Source organism: Monodelphis domestica, chromosome 8, assembly GCF_027887165.1.
Source record: "Monodelphis domestica isolate mMonDom1 chromosome 8, mMonDom1.pri, whole genome shotgun sequence".
Taxonomy (NCBI): domain Eukaryota; kingdom Metazoa; phylum Chordata; class Mammalia; order Didelphimorphia; family Didelphidae; genus Monodelphis; species Monodelphis domestica.
In genome coordinates this window covers 74,247,912-74,265,131 of record NC_077234.1, presented here as the reverse complement: position 1 = coordinate 74,265,131, position 17,220 = coordinate 74,247,912, and positions in this window count along the sequence as shown.

Sequence of the window (17,220 nt, the reverse complement as noted above, 5' to 3'; positions counted from 1 at the left end):
TTTGGGGTACAAACCCAGCAGTGCTATGGCTAGATCAAAGGGTAGATATTCTTTTATCGCCCTTTGGGCATAGTTCCAAATTGCCCTCCAGAATGGTTGGATCAGTTCACAACTCCTCCAGCAATGAATTAATGTCCCTACTTTGCCACATCCCCTCCAGCATTCATTACTTTCCTCTGCTATCATGTTAGCCAATCTGCTTGGTGTGAGGTGATACCTCAGAGTTGTTTTGATTTGCATCTCTCTGATTATAAGAGATGTAGAACACTCCTTCATGTGCTTATTAATAGTTTTGACTTCTTTATCTGAGAACTGCCTATACATGTCCCTTGCCCATTTATCAATTAGAGAATGGCTTGATTTTTTGTACAATTGATTTAGCTCTTTATAAATTTGAGTAATTAAACCTTTGTCAGAGGTTTCTATGAAGATTTTTTCCCAATTTGTTGTTTTCCTTCTGATTTTAGTTACATTGGTTTTGTTTGTGCAAAAGCTTTTTAATTTGATGTAATCAAAATTATTTATTTTACATTTTGTGATTCTTTTTATGTCTTGCTTGGTTTTAAAGTCTTTGCCCTCCCAAGGTCTGACATGTATACTATTCTGTGTTTACCCAATTTACTTATGGTTTCCTTCTTTATGTTTAAGTCACTCACCCATTTTGAATTTATCTTGGTGTAGGGTGTGAGGTGTTGATCCAAACCTAATCTCTCCCACACTGTCTTCCAGTTTTCCCAGCAGTTTTTATTGAATAGTGGATTTTTGTCCCAAAAGCTGGGATCTTCGGGTTTATCGTATACTGTCTTGCTGAGGTCGCTTTCCCCCAGTCTATTCCACTGATCTTCCTTTCTGTCTCTTATCCAGTACCAAATTGTTTTGATGACTGCTGCTTTGTAATATAGTTTAAGGTCTGGGACTGCAAGGCCCCCATCATATGTGTTTTTTTTCCCATTATTTCCCTGGATATCCTTGATCTTTTGTTATTCCAGATGAATTTTGTTAGGGTTTTTTCTAAATCAGTAAAGAAATATTTTGGGAGTTCAATGGGTATGGCACTAAATAGATAAATAAGTTTGGGTAGGATGGTCATTTTTATTATATTGGCTCATCCTATCCATGAGCAGTTAATGTTTTTCCAATTGCTCAAGTCTAGTTTTAGTTGTGTGGAGAGTGTTTTGTAGTTGTGTTCATATAGTTCCTGAGTTTGTCTCAGGAGATAGATTCCTAGGTATTTTATTTTGTCTAAGGTGATTTTGAATGGGATTTCTCTTTCTAGTTTTTGCTGCTGAGCTGTGTTGGAGATATATAGAAATGCTGATGACTTATGTGGGTTTATTTTGTATCCTGCAACTTTGCTAAAGTTGTTGATTATTTCAATTAGCTTTTTGGTTGAATCTCTAGGATTCTTTAAGGAGACCATCATGTCATCTGCAAAGAGTGATAACTTGGTCTCCTCCTTGCCTATTTTGATGCCTTCAATTCAGAACCCTTGCTTTAATGAGAAACATAGTCTAGCATTAGGTCTGTATTGGAAGATTTTTAAGTTTGGTAAGACCTGACAGAGCTTAACTTCTCTGGCATGACCTTCATGAACACAGGATCACTTCCATGCCAATATTTAGGGTCATAAAATGACTTCGATGGGGGCAATTCCTACGATCCTCGGTAGACATCTAGAAGAATCCTGATAAAATTCTCAAAAAAAAATTCTTCCTGTTTTGTGTTTTGCAGAAATCAAAATTAAAAATTTTGGAGCTGGGGGGGAGGGGAAAGGGATGAGATACTTGGGATTTCATTGGTACATGGAATTCTCAGTAAGAATATTCCCTCTACCAATGCAAATGACACCTTCTAGTCTTAGAAAGGAGTTTCCCATGACTTTTCCAGGATGAAAGAGTCAATTTATATCAGAAGCTTAACTTGAACCCAAGACTTATAAGATCTACCAGCTGAACAATCACCACCTTTCTTTTGCTGAACAATCACCACCTTTCTTTTATAATCATATTCATAATAGTTGTTAGAATGTTTCAAACATCCCTTTGGAAAATAATTATTTACTTAGAAAATTTGAAACTCTCAAAAGCCACTTTATTGATAGTAAGTTAAAAGAATAAATCACAAGCATATGTGTGTGTGTGTATCTCCCTGGGTAAAGGAGAAACCAGTTATTCAAACTATATATATATATATATATATATATATATATATATATATGTATATATGTATATATACATATGTATGGGGTTTTTTACAAGTAATAAGCACAAAATGTTTTCCATAATTAATTTTATGGATTTTGAATATCAAATTGTTCAATTTAACAAAATCAAAAGAAAAATCAAGTAATGGAAGAAAATATAATAATTTTTATTTATAAAATATAGTACTCATTGCATCTGTTGGGTTGGACACTGGAATTTGACTCTTAAGTAGATAGTAATAAGAATTTCTCCAAAATCCTTTTAGTTTTAATATTAGGCAAATAGGACAAAACAGGAATACAGCAGTCTACTGATGTTATTCCAGACACCAAAGAAGAGATGGATCTGGAAAGATTTATTTATTCATTTTCATATTTGAGAATTACCTTGTTTGAGACATCATGTTAAATATTGCATGGAATAGAAAAATGAAACAAGATATAATCCCTCAGGTAATTTATAGTTTTGTCAGGTAATTAGAAAAGTTCACAAACTATGAAAAAAGTTATAAAACTAATAAACAGATTATCAAAGTCTAGAAATGATGAAAGGTATAGATCACATCTAGTAGTTAGGAATCAACAAAGATTCCTTGGAGAAGTAGCATTTGAAACTGACCTGGTCAAATAGGAAATATTTTAAGGAGGTACAGGTGTCTGATGTACCATCTTGTTAGATCATATTCTATTTGGGATGAAATGAGACATTTGTGAACAATTATCAAAAGGAGATTTATTTTGCCCAAATATCACAAGGATAGGCAACAAGGATATAATGACACAGCTTCCATAGATGAGGGTCTCCCTTCCTTTCCATACAAAAATCTATCTGGTCAGTATGAGGCTGTACAATGAATCATACAGTCTTCAGACATTAATGGAGTCAGAGAGGCCTCAACTCTATGTGGATGGAACATTTCAAGTCTTTAAGTGACCAGCTAGTTGCATCAAGGGAAAAGAAGCCAATCAGATCCTTAGGAACAGTTTTATTGTGTTTTAGAGGAAACCAATTCTTGGAATAGGGAACGGGGGAACTTTAGTCCTATCACATGGGGAGAACTAATAGTCAGCATTTTGAGAAAGTAAGAAGTAATAAGTAAGGGCAAAGGGGTTGATAAATTCAAGAATGTAGGGAGACCATTGAGAAATGCAGTTTTATTACAGTTAAAAGATATGTGTAAGGGAAGAGTAGGAAAAAAGACCAGAAAGGCAGTTTGGGTATAGTGCATGCAGGACTTTGAATGTCAGGTTAAGGAGTTTAAACTTTATTTTGTAAGCAATGAAAAAACGATAGGTATTCTCATTTACTCATATGAGATATGACATGGGCATGCTATGAAATGTGAAGAGAACTTCCCGAGACCCAGCCTCTGCATACAGGTTATGTTCCTTCAACAATAGTTCCTCAAAAACAAGCACTATTTCATATTCGTCTTTGTATCCTCAGTGGGCCTACCTTGGTGCCTCACACATACCAAATGTTTTAACAAATATTTGTTGAATTTTAAGTTGAATTTTTCCCACAAGGAATATAATTTGCTAATCACCACATCAATTTCCTTTCTTATTTTCTGGTCTAGTGTTGGCTCTGCCGAAAAACTTCCCTTGGAAGATGATTCCGTGGACGTTCTCACCGCTTTTGTAGCCATCCACTGGTTTGACAAAGTACCATTTTTGATGGAGGTAGAACGGGTCTTGAAACCTCATGGTTGTGTGGCCTTCAGCTCATACCTTCCCTACATTAAAGTGCATTACAAAGACTGCTCAGAGAAGCTTGAAAAAATTGTGAATGAGGTAAGATTCTGAGGATGACTAGAGAAAGCATGTGCTGGACTCATTAAATATATAATTAAATATTTTATTAATTCAGAGGAAGAAAAGATCACTGGGGGGCCAGTGTGGTCAGGGGAGGTTTCATGGAAGAAGTGGAGAAAATTGGAGTTTAAATAATAGGTAATATTAGATAGATGGAAGGGAAAGGAAAGGAGAGAGAACATTCCAAAGAAAAAGGTGCAGAAATGGGGACAAAAGGCATGATCAGAGGATACTGTTGCTCTGGGGCTGTTGTAAATCTCTGCTCAGTTGCTAGTAGATTATTTGAATCAATCAATCAATAAATAAATAAATAACACTTATTAAGAGCTCACTGGCTGCCAAACACTGTGCTGAACACTGAGGATATGAATAAAGGAAAAAAATTTCTTCTACTCCTAAGGAGCTGATTGGGGAGAGACAAAGTTCAGCTATAGAGTGGATGAAGTCCCCAAATCCCAAAGGTACAGAGCAGGGGGAGATGGTAGGATCTGGATATAATGGTAAGTTAGATAGTAAAGCCTGGAGATCCTCTGTCTCACTGAAAGGAATATATTTTGTGACTCGCATCTCATCCAATATGTGAGCAGTCAAGCAACCCAACTGCCACCTGTGATTGGGGAAATAAGAGAAGACAAGGTAAAGAGAAAAAGGTGTCTTTTGTAATGATGGGTATTTCCCACTACCTGGGTAGCCTGAATAGTTCTAGGTGGCCTCAGCTCAGGAAGGGGGTAAAAGAAAGACCACAGAGGGTTTCCTTGGAGTTAGGAAGTTTTGCCTTTGACACCTAACAGTTGTGTTATCTTAGGCAAGTCTTATAACATCTTAAGACACCACATAATTCTCTGGAACCACAAGATACTGATAAGTTGATTTCATGGAGAGAATACCTATACCAGAAGCTCTCTGTTGATGAAATCATGGATTTTGACTCCAAAAAAGAGTTAAGTACCCAGAGATTCTGCTAATTCATACTTCTGAATGAGCAGGCTCCCAAAATTCTAGAGCTGATCTCTGTAGTCCATAATACCTGGCTTTTTCTTCTCCCAAGGATGAACATTTAAAATTCCATTTTAGGTACATATGCAGTGGTTTTAGAAGTATAAAAGGAAATTTTATCATTCTGTAATTATTCCCTGTCAGCTGAATTTTTCAATTTGCCACCTATATGTTTTCTTTTTTAGACTATAAAATTCCTTGTTGACAATGATGCCAGTGGAAGAATAAAGAATCTGGAATCTGAGTACCAGGATGTTTTTGATTCAATGGCTTTGCGAGAAAAAAAAAGGTGAGAAATGGTTATCTGTATGCATCCATATGTTGCTTTAAGGATCCTTAAATGCTTCAAAGGATCTGTGATTTCATTCATTGTTATTCCCTCCACTAAAACTGTTCAAAGTCCATCTATGCCTTTTTATCTTGTATCATTCTTGCCCGTGTTCTCCCAGAATGCCTCCACAATATGTCTATCCAACCTGTCAGAAGCCTCCCTTTTCAATCTTGGTATATTTCTTCAGTACCAGCACAGTTCCTGTGCTGTCGAAATATTAATGCTTTGCTCTTGCTAGATTACTAGCCCACCTTCCTTTTCAATTGCACATCTCATATTATAGCCTTTTCGTTACTTCTTAAAACTACATCATTGTTGGACCCTGTGCTACAATCCCCCTGAATTTACAATAGGTCTTTCCATCACCTTTTAGATCACCAGCAATATGGATCCACTGAGATAGTACTAGTCCAAGATTTGACACTGTATAGTATCATTTGAAGGACATTGGCATTTCTAAAAAGATAGGATTTTGCATTGTCTTCCTCTCTAAAATGATGGTGTTGACTCATTGTTGATCTGAAGTACTTGTCCCAAATACATGTACCAAAGTATTGACTCAATGGCTTTTTAAATGAATATCATAGTCTAGATAAGAGACATTCTTCATACATTATTTTTCTTAGAATTATTAGGTTAGTCTTTTTCCTCTTAAAATCATCTTGTAGAGGCATCTAGGTGATTCAATGGTTTAAGAGCCAGGCCTAAAGACTTGGAGTACTGGGTTCAAATCTTGCCTCAGACACTTCCTAGCTATGTGACTTAAGTCACTTAACCCTCATTGTGTGGCTTTTGCAACTCTTCTATCTTGAAACCAAAACACAGTATTGATTCTAAGACAGAAGATAAGGATTTAAAAAATAAAATAAAATCATCTTATATCTATTTATATATATACACATAAACATGCCATGCCCCCTGGCTAGATTGTAAATTCCTTAAAAATAGAAACTAATTCATGGTTATCTTTATATTCTGAGTGCCTAACAGTGAGTGGCACATAGTTGGTTTTTAATTAATAGCTGTTGCTTGATGGAGGAGACTTACATTTCTCTTGGATCTCTTTCTCTCTTTCTTTGATTACTCATTGTATTGTTAATTAAAATCTCTATAAAAACCAATTGACTTGGGTATTTGAATAATTGGGAATATTTCCCTGGCAACCACCTTATCTTTGATTTGATTTAAAAACCAAGACACTGTAGTGAAACATTTTCTGCAGTCAAATTTACTCACCCTCCCTTATATCTATCACAATTTATATCTTTCACCATTTTTACTCACTACAGTTTAAGAACTCAACCATTTTAAATCTCACAGTTAAAAAGCTTCAAATTTCAAATATAGAGAGAACTTGGCCAAATGAATGAGAGTATTAGTCATTCTCCAGCTGATAAATGCTCAAAGGTTATAAACAGGAAGTTTTGGGGGAAAGAAATCAAAGTAATATATACTCATATGACAATATGAACTACTAAGTGATTATTGAATAGAAAAATGCAAACCAGAACAACTTTCAGATACTATCTCACATCTATAAGATTGACTAAAATGATAGAAGGGGGAAATGACAAATATTGGAAGGGATGGAAAAATTGGGACACTGTTGGTAGAACTGTAAACTGATCTAACAATTTTGGAGGATAATCTGGAATTATGCCCTAAGAGTTACAAAACTGGGTATATCTTTTGACCCAGAAATACCACTATTAGTTCTGTTTCTCAAAATGATGAAGAAAAAAGGGAAAGAATCTGTGTTCCAAAATATTTGTAGCAGCTTTCATTGTGGTTGCAAAGAACTAGAATTTGATGGGATATCTATCAATTGGGGAAAGACTAAACAAGTTGTAGCATATGATTATGATGGAATACTACTACAAGGTAAGAAATTATGAGCAAATTAATTTTTAATATGGAAAAACTTGCATGAAATAATGACGAGTGAAATGAACAGAATCAAGAGAACACTGTATAAGGTAACAGCAATATTGTTCAAAATTTAAATGTGAATGACTTGGCTATTCTGAGTTATATGAATATTCAAATCAACTTCAAAGGACTTATGAAGGAAGATATTATTCACCACCAGAGAAAGGACTGATAGATGGAACCAAGTATTGTACCATTTTACATAGTACAGACTGGGAGGGGGCAGAGGGAAATAGTTTGGATAACTTGGATAACTTATTAGAAAATAAATTTTTTAAAGAAAGAAGAAAATTTAAAAAATAAATAGAAAATGTATACTAAAAGAACATTGTTTTAAATGCAACATTTCACATGTTCTTGATTGTTCCATACAAAACATACAAAATCAAAATCCTACAGGCATATTCAGCAGCAGAGCTCACCTTATTCAAAATTAAAATGTCACTGACTTCTTTTTCTTTTATGTTCTTCAGTGTTAGAAACATACAGAGTAAAATACCCATGACTATTAATGACCTTCTGGGATACATACAGTCTCTTGGCATGTACCAAAATTTGCTGAAAACCAACAGTGAGACAGCAAAAGCCCTTTTGCAAAGAACTGAATCAAGGTAAAAACAGAAATGATCTACCACAGTTCTCAAAACCTTTGGGTCAGTTATTTGTTTTTTAAGCCTTATGAACAGTGCTGAAGAGCTAGTCATGTGAAGCCTTTGTCCCAAACTTTCAAATAGTGCCTTACTGAATAAAGTTCAAACCCTTTATTCTGTGATATAAGGTCCTCCACAATATGGTACCACCTGACCTTCCTAACCTTCTGCACCCCAATCTCTATCCTCCATTCAAACTTTTATTTACAATTATATCAATGTAGGGAAGGTATTTTAACTGCCATGAGAGAGTGTGCTGATAGCATGGATAAGTGGACAGAATTTGAAAGAATTAAGTAAAATGAGGAAGAGACACCCTCCTGATTCATGGACAGAATAATTGAGTTTGGGGGTTGATACCTAGATTTTGACCTTTCTAAAGAAAATTGCATAAGACAAATTAGAAAGCACTTTGTCAATAACTCTTGCAAAGTGATTAGGGATTATTTAGAACTCATTGTCCAAAGTGGTCTCAAATGGATCTTGAAGAATTATGAAAAACCACTCACATTTCTTATTCATAGTCTATGCTATGGAATATCTATGAACTATCAAATTACTACTTGCCTTTGAAGCCCATGTCAAGTGATATTTCCATGAAGCCTTCTCAGATCCTCCCTCACAGAACTCCCATTGTACTTTATTAACATCTTTTATACATTTATCACAAATTATCCTGAATCCTATTTATATATGCATTGTGTTCCATTTCTAGACTACAACTACCTAAAGATAGGGAATATAAACTTGGTATTTCCCCCAATGCTTTGCATAGGGCCTTCCATTTTGTAGATATGTAATAAATTTTGATGTAGTGTCAAAAAAAATGGATTTGGAACCAGAGGACATGGTTTACTTACTACCTCTGAGACCTTGGACAAATGGCTTTCCTTCTCTGGGATTCATCTGTCAAGTGATAGGTTAGATCATATATCCTCTGAGATCCCTTTCAGCTACCAATCCAATCTTAGGAACAGAAGATCAATCCTAAATATTCTAATTATGACTGCTGGGATCCTGATCACCACTCCAGGCTATGTCTGAATGTTCTCAAATGTGTGACAATGTACCTTATATACCCCTAGCCTCCAACCCACTCATGTCACTGTTCATTGGGTAATAAAGAATCTGGGATTTAATGCCAGACCTCACTACCTTCAACCCAATCATCTTTCCTCTTTATCATGTGCCAGAGTTCATACTTCACTGATTTAGGCCATTTAGTCCAACTCTTTTATTTTCAAGATGAGGAAAATGAAACCTATCAAGGGAGAAAGAAAGAGAGGATTGTTGGGAAACGGTCTCAAGAATAGAAGGGAATTCGGTTGATTTAGAAAATTGAAGGGGGAAAAGGGAGAGCTTTCTCAGCAGAGGCAACATAAACAAAAAATTGGAGGGGGGAATAAAGCATAATACAATCAATGATTATTTATTAAGTGCTTATTGTGTACGATGAATTGTGTTAAATGTTTGAGATAAATAGACAATAATTAAAGTTATTCTCTTCAGGGAACTTGTATTTTATTGTGAGAAAACTCATACACATTAAAGTAATATCTACAAAGTAATTGGAGGGACAGTACTAGTGACAGTATTATTAGGAAAAATCTCACATTTATATGGGGTTTTTAGGTTTCCAATACTTTATATATATTATTATTACTTCAAAGCCTTAGTTTTATTATAAATAAAAATTTATCTGGAGAATTATTACTAGATTTATAAGCATTTATTAGTAAAGAGAGAGAAAAAGAGAACTAGATTTCAACCTTTCTAACTTTAGTTAAAATCTGATCCTCCATTGCAGTTGGGATTCTAAGCTTGCCAGAGATGGCCCAGTAGGATAAGAGAGCAGAGAGAGATAGAGGTGCCAGCCCAAGGAGCAAGTTAGTTCAAGACCGTGGTCCAAAGAGAGAGCTCTCTACTTCTCCCCTACCCTACCCCACCCCCGCTGATTTTTCAAAACTATAACTCATCCCACAGGATCTTTTCATTCACCAACACTTGCCATCCATAGTACCCTCACACTGGGACACTTGCCAGGCCACCAGGATGCTGGGGGACACATAATTGTTTCCTATTATGTTGAGTCACTGGAATGTTGGGGATGGAGATCCCCTAAATATTTTACTTCACACAGTTTCCTCATCTCTTCCATGGGGATGAAATTAGCACGTACATCACAGGATTTGAACATAGGTCTTCCAGACTAAATTTAGCACTCTCTCAACTATGCCATAGTCTCTCTTTCAAACATGGCAGCAGTGATTCAACTGGTGTAATTAGTGGGGAGGTTTCATGTTGGGGATTGAGGGAAATTCAATCCCTAAAATCATTGAAATTTGTTTTCCTTATTTCCCAATGCAGGATCTTGGAAACCATGGGAAATGTTTCTAATGAAACTCCATTAATGATCTACATTAATTATATTTGCATTCTTGGATGCAAGACATAATATACTTAAGCTATTTGATGAAAGAATACATTTGGCAAACAAAAATTCTCAGCAAAGTTTTACCAGAAGATAATGGAAGAAAGAAAAATGAATACTTTAAAGAAGGAACAGGAAAATGGGGGGAGGGGCAGAATTTACTATGTCACATATATGGGATGCAGGAGAATTCTATAAAGACATGGAAGAAATCAGGAAATCAGACTACACATGAATCTCACTTAAATTTAAACCAATAAAGAAGGGAAGTTATGGGGGTGGAGGGCATGGTGTGGAGAAAGATGGAAAGGGACAGAGAGAGGGTAGGAAAAGGTACAGTTTGGTGTAAAAATACCTTAAATTCAGCAAGAAATGAGGGTGGGAGAAAGACAGGAAAAAATAGGAGGGAAACAAAATACATTTGAAAAAGAAATGTTCACATAGAAAGAATAAAATAAAGTGTTGAAGCAAAATTTATGATGTTTCATGTCTTAATAAATTTAAATTAATATGTGCTAAATACTGTAGCATGTAAATATTAAATAAAAAGGTAATCAATTTATATAAATTAGATGATAAAATTTGAGATCTCAATGTAGCTCTCAGACTAAGATAAATCTAACAAAAATGGAAACAAAAAAGAAGTTAAGGACTTGAATATAATGATTTTTAAGTTATATATGATAGATCTCAAGAGGCAATTAAATGTTAAAAAAATAACATATATACCCAGAATTAAAGAAGGTCTAATATTTATATTAGCTATATGCATGTGTGTTTATCAGCTGGTTCTTGGACTATATGTATGCATGCACACATATTTAAGACTACATATACATGTATATACACACAAATGCATATAATATAAGCTTCTAAAAACTGATCATCTACTAGGGCATAAAATTTCACAGACACATGGAGAAAATCAGAATATTAATCATTTGCTTTACCAACCATAACATTTACAGACATATGAATAGTTAAATTGGAAAACCAATAAAAATTTAAAACCCCATCTAAATACCAAAATATACATTTTAAAAAACAAAAATAAATTAATGAAATTGAACTTTTTTATACAAACATTGAATTGGCAAATGAAATTAATAGGTATTTAAAAATCAAAACAAGAAAAAAAGTCATTGGCTACCTGATTTAAAAATAGTGAGGAAAATCACATTGCCAATGTCAAAAAAGAAAAGGAAGAAACCGCCAAAAGCCCCAATATTTTTTAATGACTATAACACAATTTTTCTTAATTATATGCCCCCAAACTGAAAATTTAGGAGTCAATGAATCTATAAAAATATAAGATTTTAATCTAGGCATCAAAAGAACTAAAAATAGTTTAAATAATCCATTTTCAGAAAAAGAACTGAACAAACTACAAATTAAATGTCAAAGGGACCCTAAGGACAAGACTGATGACTGTCCAGGCCAGAAAAATAAATTCTATTCAAAGAATAATTCATTCCAATATTATATAAACTCTAAAAATAGGAAAAGGGGCCCTACAAAATACCTATTATGATACAAACCTAAACTGTGATAAATACCTAAACCAGGGGAAATAAAGGAAATAGAATATTGATAAATATCCCTAAAGAATAGCAATACAAATATTTAAATTAAACATTAGGAAAGATGCTATAACAATACAAACAAAATATTATACATTATAACTAGGTTGAATTTATTATAGAATTGGTTCAATATTAAGAATACTACAATCTTAATAGACTATATGTATAATAAGAACAATAAAAATCATGTGAGTATATCAATATATACAGAAATAAAGAGCTTTTGATAAAATATAATACCAACTTCTGGGGCAGTTAGGTTGCACAGTATATAGAATGCCAACCCTAAAGTCAAGACTTGTCTTCCTGAATTTAATCTGTCCTCTGTAAAAGAGAATTTGCAAGGCAAGCCAAGCATGCAACACAGGAGGACAGAAGAGCTGTCAATCAAAAGGTAACATTCATTCCATTCAGAATGTTATCGGGAAAAACAGTTGAAGATAACTCCACAGCTGAACTGAACTGGACTCTCTTGGCTTCTGAGGGAGGAGGGAAGAAGAAGTTTTTGTGTGACTGAGGGTGGTAGCTGAACCTGAAGAACTAATTGTATATCTGAGATTTGAGTTTGAAGAAGAAAGAAGAAAACAATTGTCCTCATAGCTTTCTGACTGTCTCTGATAGTGACTGATTGCCATACTCCCAATACCCTCCTTACTCCTTGTATGGATTAGGGAACATCCCATCCCACTTACCTCATCCTCTATCCTTGTCCTGTCTTCCCCAATAAACCCCTGTCTTGAGAAAAAAAAGAAAAGAGTATCTTCTCTAAACCTCATAGTTCACCTTGAATTACTTAGAAAGGTGGCTGACTAAGAGCGGGGAGGGGAAGGGAGGCAGGAGTGAGAGGGTGGAAATGGAGAGGTGAAAGGTGGAGAGTAGGAAAAATCTTTGATCCATTAGCTATCTAGTATTGATCAATAGGCACCCTCAGGAGCATTCCTCTATCTCAGAGTATCCTTTATTACAACCCTCAGATACTTATTAGCTGTTCAACTCTGGGTAAGTAATTCCATCTCATTATCTTCAATTTCCTAATCTGTTAAATGAGCTGCGGATGGAAAATGCAAACCTCTTCAGTGATTCTGCCAAGAAAACCCCAAGTAGAGTCATGAAGACTCATTAAATAACTGAAATAAATAAAAATCCTCAGAATTGTCCTGGATCATTGCATTGCTGTTAGTAGCAAAGTCTATTACATTTGATCATTCCATATATTGCAGTTACTGTGTACAATGTTCTCCTGTTTCTACTTATTTCATTCTGCATCAGTTCACATTGATCTTTCCAGCTCATTCTGAAATCATCCTGTTCATCATTTCTTATAGCACAAAAGTATTCCATCACCGTCATATACCACAATTTGTTCATTCCCCAATTCAGGAACATCCCTTTACCGACTAGAGGTCTTTACAATAAAACTAAAATTAAAGCCAGGAATGTCCATTATCTTACATCATTAATTCATTGAATATTAGATACACTAACTATAATAGTAATATAACAGTAGGGGTGTATGGGGTGTTCAGGGAGGGGTAGTATCCCTGGTATGGAGGGCTTGTCATGCCCTCCTAGGGCAGCTCTCCAGCCTCTGACCCTCACCTGACACCCAGCTCTCACTTGTGGCTCCTAGTAGCTGCTAGCATGCGGCAGCGGCCACACCCCAGGCAAAGGCTTCAACAGGTCAGCTAAACCTTGTGAGGGTAGCCATGGGGTCATCGTCGACCCCTGGTGAACCAGGGCTTTGCTCACCCAGCATGTGAAGACTGCTTCAGCCGAACAGATGGAAGAAACCAACAAGAAGGTTCAATGGCTGAGATGGCGATACAGCAAGGCACTGTGGAGTGCTTAGGGCGTGTTGGAGCACAAAAGACAACACGGCCATCCAATGCAGCGGAGGAAGTCTCCAGGTGTAACGACTTTTTGTGCCACTGGACCCAGGCTTCCAACGCCGAGAGAGTGGGACTGTCTCTGTGCATCGACTTTTCCACTTAAATCGCCTTCACGCACAAGTGTCTTTGTGCACACTCATCTATCATAGATGAAAACGCACAAAGACAATCGTCATCCTCAGTTACCAAGAGACTACTACTAATAGTAGGATAAGAAACATAAATTGAAAGAATAAGCATAGCCAGAGAAGAAACAACCAGGTTTTCATCTTATAATCACCTATAAAAAACCCTAAAAAGGCAACAAAAATTAGTTGAAGCAATTGTTAACTTCAGCAAATATGATACAAAATAAATCCCACAAATCATAAGCCTTCTTATACATTGCTCAAAAAATCTATCAAGAAGGAATAGAAAGTATATAAAAGGAAATTGTCTCCCTGATAATCTATACACAAATTCTACATTAATAAAAGCATATGATTTCTTCTAAGAAATATAGATCTAAATAAGTGTAGAGAAATTAATTACTCATGGTCTGTTGCCAATATAATAAAATTACAATATTATGTAAACTAATTTATTTACTTTAGAGAATTTTGAAATAATACCAAAATTTATTTGAGGGAACAAAAGGTCAATTCTAAAGAGAAATATGGAAAAAAAGAAGTCAGAATCATGGGAATCTCACAGTACCAGATCTCAAATGTAAACAAAGCATTATCAAAATAGTTCATATTGGTTATAAAATTGAAAAGCTAATCAGTGGAATAACTTATATATACAATAATCAGACATAAACATATATAGTAACATAGTTTTCTATAAACCCAAAGTTCCCAGCTATTGGAAAAAAGATTCACTATTAGAAAAAAATTAGAGAACCAATTGTCTAGCCCTTACCACTCTTCTGCCTTAGAACCAATGCATAATATTGATTCTAAGACAGAAGGAAAGGGTTTTCTAAAAAATAACCTGTCATTTTAAATATAAAATGAAAGGTGACTATCATCATAAAAAAGAAATGGCCATTTTAAAAAATAAAAGATTTTCAAATATTCTTGAAGAAAAGTCCAGAACTAAATGGAAAATTTTACATATGAGAATAAGGAGAAAGATAAAAAGATCAAATATAAAGGATTTAATAAGGTCAAAATATTTACTTCTCATATGGGAAAATGATAATATATAAACATTAATTAAGAAGAATATCAATGCTCTGAAGGAACATTTATAGAGAGAAGCTTCAAGTTTGAATTGAATATAATGTGATGAATTAAAAAATAAAATTGGATGGAAAGCGATAAATTAGAACAATTTTTCCATTTCAAAAAGGTATGAATAGTAGTATGTAGTATGAATAGAATAGTAAGAAATACTATAGTGAAGGGAAAGAGAGGATGGAAGAATGATAATGTGACTAACTGATTCTCATCAGATCTGGGTAAAAGAGAGAATCATGTATACAATGAAATTGAAATCAAAGCAATTATTAGGAATTCTCTTGCCCAATTATATGCCAAAAATTAATAATTTAAGTGAAATGAATAAATATTTACAAAAATATAAATTGACTAGACTAACCGAGGAAATAGAATTTTTAAATTAGTCTCTTAGGGGGAAAAATCCCCCAATTTCATTTATTAATATATTGTGAATGTAAAATCTCCTGCCCCCTCCCCAATTACATCATTAGTAGATATATGATTCTTTCTGAAGTACTTTTTGAAATTCAGTTATTTTGCAATGGCATTGAATAAGTAAGTATTGAAAATTTCTGAAAATAATCATTTCCCAAAAAAGTATACAGAATTATGTGAAGTTTTTCTGACACTTCACACCCACACTGTATTATGTGAAATTTTTCTTCATACCCGTGTATTATCTGATTTTTTTCCAGGTATTATCTGATTTTTCTTCACTTCTCCTTTATTCTATGTTTTTCTGATTTTACTTGATTATTGGGTAACTATGAATATATCTGAAAAATCATTGTTTCTTTATCACAAGTTTGGGCTATATAAGGAGACTGTTCACAAGGCTTGAGATCTTCAGTTCCTAACTGGAGTCCAGTTTTATTGTGAGACCAGCCCTCTCTCAACGAATCTATTTCTTTTCTGGCTTGGAAATTTTGTTTTATTGTTGGCATCTCAGCTAATAAATTTCCACCACAATATATGAAAAAATTATAAATAAAGTGCTAGACCAGAACAATATATCACAAAATTTATACATTGTGATCAAACAAGATTCATACCAGGTATGCAGGGGATGAGTTAATATAAAGAAAATTATTAACAAAATTGGTTAAATCAAACAAAAATAACAACAATCTTATGACTATACCTATAGATGTAGAGAAAGATTTCACCAAAACACAATACTCATTTCTATTAAAAACATTTGAAATTATAGGTACAAATGAATTTTTACTTCTATTAATAAGAAGCAAATATTTAAAACCATCCACAAACATTATCTGTAGTATGGATAAGTTGGAAGCCTTCCCTTTAAGTTGAAGAGTAAAACAAGGACTCCAGTTATCACCATTATTTAATATATTACTAGAAATTCTAGAAATAACAATGAAAGGAAAAAGAAACTGAAGTTTTTAGAATAGGTAAAGACTTAATAAAACTATATCTTTTGTAGATAACATAATTACATGTGTAGAAAATCCTAAAGATTCAGCCAAAAATTAATAAAAACTATCAATAATCTTAGCAAACTAACAAAACATAAAATAAGTTTATATAAATCATTAGCATTTCAATATAGCACTAATGATGTCTGCAAGAAAAGATAGTAAGACATATCCCATTTAAATTAATGATAGATAAAATGAAAACCTAGGAATATATCTTCCAAAACAAATCTAGAAACTACATGAACATATTTATAAAATGCTTTTTATACAAATAAAGACATTTTTAAATAACTGGAGAAATATAATTTTTCAAGGGTAGGCAGAGTCAATATTACTAAAACGACAATCTTACCTAAACTAATCTACTTATTCAATGCCATTCCAATCAAATTACCAAAAAAGTATTTTATTGACCTAGAAAAAATAACTTTAAAATTGACTTTGAAAAACAAAAGGTCAAGAATATCAAAGGAACCAATGAAAAGATTTTAAGGAAGTCTAGGAATACTAGATTTCAAAGAGTAATTATCAAAACCACCTGGCACTAAGAAATAGAATAGTAGATCAGCAGAACAGTATAGACATACAATAGTCATTAAAGATGATAGCAGTCTTGTGTATGACAAAGGTAAAGATCCAAGTTTTTGGAATAAAAATTCACTGTTTGGTAAAAATTATTGAGTAAATTGGAAAGCAGTTTTTCAAAACTCAGATATAGACCAATATCTTACACCATTTACTAAGAT